General features: G+C 36.3%; 1 pseudogene; it reads left to right on the plus strand.

Moving 5' to 3' along the window:
- Window positions 1–784, plus strand: LOC125346699 (annotated as a pseudogene).
- The last annotated feature ends 4,635 nt before the right edge of the window (window positions 785–5,419 follow it).

Raw genomic sequence — 5,419 nt, forward strand, 5'->3', positions numbered from 1 at the left:
ATGGCCTCTAACAAGACTACGTTGCAAAAAATGGGAAAGAAACAGAATGGAAAGAGTAAAAAAGTTGAAGGAGCCTGAAGAATTTGCTGTAGAAAAAGTAGTGGACCGACGTGTAGTGAATGGGAAGGTAGAATATTTCCTGAAGTGGAAGGGATTTACAGATGTTGATAATACTTGGGAACCTGAAGAAAATTTAGACTGTCCAGAATTAATTGAAGCATTTTTTAATTCTCAAAAAGCTGGTAAAGGATGGTACAAAAAGAAAATCTTTATCGGACAGTGAATCTGATGATAGCAAATCAAAGAAGAAAAGAGATGCTGCTGACAAACCAAGGGGGTTTGCTAGGGGTCTGGATCCTGAACGAATAATTGTTGCCACAGACAGCAGTGGAGAATTGATTTTTCTTATGAAATGGAAAGATTCAGATGAAGCTGACTTGGTGCTGGCAAAAGAGGCAAATATGAAGTGTCCTCAGATTGTGATTGCTTTCTATGAAGAGAGACTAACTTGGCATTCTTGTCCAGAAGATGAGGCTTAATAATTGTTTGCATTGCTTTTTATATGTATTTATACATATATATACATATATATATATATATATAAAATCCAAGTCTTGGTTTTTGAATTAATGGTGTGAAACAATAACTACATTCTAATGAAAATCAAGTATGACATGTTGGTTTTGAAAGTAGTATTGGGGAAGTTGAGGTTTTTCTTTTTTCCTCAATAGCACTGGTTACTTTGAACAAATATAATAAAGGCTTTCTGTAGTTGCTTACTTTATCTGAAAAGAATGTTTAATACCATGGTATATTTCCTCTGCATTCAGAAACAGATTGTGGCTTTTTTAATATTAGGCAATTTTGAGGGGGTCATTACTTAATCAGAACAACTTGTCTTTAACTGCTATGTTAAAGGACCATCCTGAATTTTCTTTTTTGTGTTTGTGTGTGTGTAAACAAAATACTTACATAGGTAGTTTTTTGTTTTGGAGATTTTGCTTGTTTAGAGGTGTTGGGCATCAGACCCACAGCCTTGCATATGTAGGTAAATGATGTATCACTTATTTACATCCCTGGCCCTTGTTTTAGGTTTTTGTTGATTTTTGAGACAGGGTCTTCTAGGCAGCTCAGGTTCACCTTGAACTTCCTAGGTAGCCAGGGGGGCTGGGGATATGGCCTAGTGGCAAGAGTGCTTGCCTCGTATACATGAGGCCCTGGGTTCAATTCCCCAGCACCACATATACAGAAAACGGCCAGAAGCGGCGCTGTGGCTCAAGTGGCAGAGTGCTAGCCTCGAGCAAAAAAAAAAAAAAAAAAAGAAGCCAGGGACAGTGCTCAGGCCCTGAGTCCAAGCCCCAGGACTGGCAAAAAAAAAAAAAAAAAATCTTCCTAGGTAGCCAGGCTAGCTAGCCTCAAACTTTAGGTCCTCCTGCCTCTGCATAGACTTCTTGAAAGGAAAAAATTTAAGCTAATAACAATTTCTCTCACCCAGATGAGAAAAGACAAATCTTGATTTCCTTTCGCTAAAATTTTCTGTAGTGAGCATTCCTTTACAGAATATTGGGTCATGGGCTATTTAACACTCAGCTCATGGAAATGTAAAATCAGCTGGTTAGAGATGTGACTATTTAGGACCTGTTGGCCTAAATTAATGAACAGAATTTTATAATTATTGACCTGCATGCTTTTTCTTTACCCCAACTCATTCCTTACATGTAGGCTCAATTGTTTTCAGTATTGGGTTACTGGTTCCACAAAAGCCAGAGAAACAACTTTGTAGTAATCAGAATGTTACCCAACTGTATATCGTTTACTTTATTGTAAATAATGGTGAACAGTAGTCAATAAATAGTTTTATATTCCTTTTAAAAAATCTTGTAATTTTAATGTTCTTCTAGAAATGGATTATTGTAGCTATTACAGATGAAATTTCTTTTAAAAGGAAAACAAAATTATTCCCAGAAAGTGAGGGATTGTGTGTCATAAATCACTGCCCTGCTCCATGGAGCCCTGGGATGCCTTTTACATTACTGATCACCAGAGGATGGAGCGCATTCTGAATGCCAGGAGCCTAGAGGCACCCTCATTCTGTTTGATCTGACTTTTGGATTACCTACTGGCTATGCATAATGCTTTACTCAAGAGATCCAAACCCTGAGCAGGAAAGTCTCAGATGCCAACAGCAATGAACAATACCTCACTCTCCACTTACCTCCTCTCAGAGCAGGTTTTGAAGCACCTTTGTCAACCTACTAGTCTCTGCAGTGTAGGCAACATGTCAGCATTGTTACTCTTGTTTAGCAAATGACTTAACTCCCAGGAACTGCAATCTTTTAGTTAACCAAGTATTTTGAAATCACAGTTACAGTCAAATGAAAAGAGAAGCAAACTTTGGGTTTAGAAGCTACTATTAGGAGTCCCAAGCCTTGAGTATTTATAGCACAGCATCTCAATACCGATACCTTTATCATTCTGTTCAGAAATTCATATAGATGTTCACGGATACTGGCTATTTGTCCTGCACCACAGTGAGAAAAGCACAGTTTTTACTTTGAAGTAAATCAGATGCTTATGAAAGAGACTTGTTAGATTACATGTAGTTAAGGTGGTCATGAATCCCATTGACACCCAAAAGTAAGAGAGGTCAATGTGGTCCAGTAACTAATTTGGCATTGAATATAATTTACAAAAAATGTTTTAAGAATATTGGAACTATAATGAATCTTTTCTCACACTCATCTAAAGAATACATCTAATTTGCAAATATTCTAATTTAAAAAAATATTTTAATATGGATGGGATTGAGGAAGATAGGGAAGAATGATGGAAGTGGTGATATTGATCAAGATGCATTGTATTTATGAACTGATTTGTCGAATTGAAACCCTTTTGAGAAATTACTTAAAATCATTTTAAAAGTATTTTTAAGCTGAGAGATGGTATCTCATATCAGTAATCTTAGCTATTTATGAGGGTGAAACCTGAAGTATTGTGGCTTGAAGCCAGACAGATTAAAATCTGCAAGACTTCATCTCCAATTAACCTCCATAGTGCTAGACTGGATGTATGGCTCAACTGATAGAGCCCTGGGATTGGGCAATAAAACTGAGTGAGAGCCTGGGACCTGGAGTTTAAGGCTGGTACTAGCACAAAAAACAAAAGATTTTTTTGACACACTATTTTAGTCACCACAGGCTACATTTCTTATGGCTCTAGCACAATGGGTTATACAAAATAGGTAACAATATACCCTTCATAGGTTCCTTGCATTTTAGATTTGGAAAGCACTGTTAGAAATGACCCAGTCCTGTGGTTCTTCACATAAACTGAAATTTGGAACATTGGGAACCTGATGAAATCTGTGTTGTTGTTTTTTCAGTGGAAAAAAAATCCCATGTATTTACATACAACCAAATTTTTGGATACAAATTATAGGATTGGTGGACCACTCAAAAGGTATCTGTGAATTCCTCTATCATCCCCTGGGCTCAAGCTGGAAACCTCTGATCTAGTCTGTTTTCTTATAATTCCTGTGAATCCTTATCTAGAACAGGGTTTGGAAAGCCCCTAAACCAAATCTGGCTCATATTTCATTTTTACAATCTGTGACAAGGCCTTTTTTAGTTTTTAAATTGTTGTATTTTAATGGCTGTGTGTGTGTGTGTGTGTGTGTGTGTGTGTGTGTGTGTGTGTGTTATCCTTAATTTTACCTCTTGGCCTGAAATCCTGAAATATTTACTACTTAGCTCTTTATAGGAAAAGTTTGCCAGAATTCTCACCTAGAATGTTTAAATAATATTTCCCAAAGCAATCATCTGATTGCTAGAGAACAGAGAATTCAAATGCATATCATCGGATTTCCCATCCATTTATCCTCTCATTATTCCTATTGATTAAAGTCATACCTTAAAGAAGCCAGTTAAAACCTTAAATTCGGGTTATGTTTTACTGACTTATTTTCTTTACCTCTTCATTCTATTTCATTTCACATATTTGAACCACTCTGCTTCCTATGTAGAAAATAATAATAAAGGACTTTACTTATAAAATAAAATCATTTCAATCGAAACTATGAGCAGATATTATTCATAATTGTTACTTTTGTGATTTATTTATTCTTAGAGTCTTCTTGCCATGCAGTACTTTAAAAGTGTAACAAGAATGACAATACTTGGGTGACCTAACTCAGTGGTAGACTGTTTGCTTAGTACTTATATGACCCTGGGTGTAGCCACCAGCATGGCAAAAACGGTAATAAAAAGTAAAAATTATTATATATTAACCATTATTTCACACAGCATTTTGTATATATTTGTTTAGACAATCCTAAGTATCTGATTGCTATCATGATTAATTCTTTGAATAGACTAGGAATACTCAGATGACTTCAAACTACATCTGACAATATTGCTGGTAACAAACACAAAAGATTTTGATAACCAAAAAAGAAACACATCATTTAAAAGACAAGCATCTAATCAATTGTGTATAAACACAATACCAGATCTTCTATGATGTTTTTTATAAACTGGGGAAGGAGGGGTAAACAGATTTCCCTAGCCAAGACAGATTGTTGTCTATATCTAATTCTAAATACAGACCAGGCTTTACTTCCTGTGCAGTGTGTCCCCCACACAAAGAATAGAATAGAATAGAAATATTCTTCTAATAAGATGATTTTGGTCTATAACAAGCACAGATGATGCTTCTGAATCAGAACTAGACAGACAAGCTCAAGTGGCCTTTGTTCAGCATCACAGCGTCCTCACCTCCAGACCTGTGGGCTTACCTTGAGGGGTGTGCACTTCAGGGTGAGGTGCAGAGATGAGCTACAAGTCCAACGTCCCCCGAGGGACACCTCTGTACCGTCTAGGCTGCCGTAGCCCTGCCATGCTCCCATATGATCAAGGCCCTGCTCAGCTCACCAAACAAAAAGAAACTAACATTCTCTAAGTTCCTCTGTGTGTCAACAGTTCACAAAACCACAACACCATTTCAAGCATGCCAACACTGAAAAGCTAAGCTCTTAAAGATGAGCACTCAAGCTGTAAAACTGACAGGAAAGACAGACTGTCAGGTTTTATATTTTCTAGGAGCTCAGCAATTTTAGTTTTACATGAGCTAAATGTTGTAGAGAATAGAGGAAAAAATGATACCTCTCTGTATATCAGTTTGATAATAAAAATTTGAAAAAAAATAAAATCACTAAATAGAACCATAAAAAAAGATAATGATATTCACACAAGATTCTAATAGGATATGAGAAAATATATCAACATATAAGTGATATTCCCAAAATTACTGTATATTACATTGGTGACTTATGACTCTACCTCTCATTATCTTAGTGATTCTTTCTTTCTTTTTTTTTTTTTTTTTTTTTTTGGCCAGTCCTGGGCCTTGGACTCAGGGCCTG

The sequence above is a fragment of the Perognathus longimembris genome, chromosome 2, assembly GCF_023159225.1.
Source record: "Perognathus longimembris pacificus isolate PPM17 chromosome 2, ASM2315922v1, whole genome shotgun sequence".
In the NCBI taxonomy this organism is placed as follows: Eukaryota; Metazoa; Chordata; class Mammalia; order Rodentia; family Heteromyidae; genus Perognathus; species Perognathus longimembris.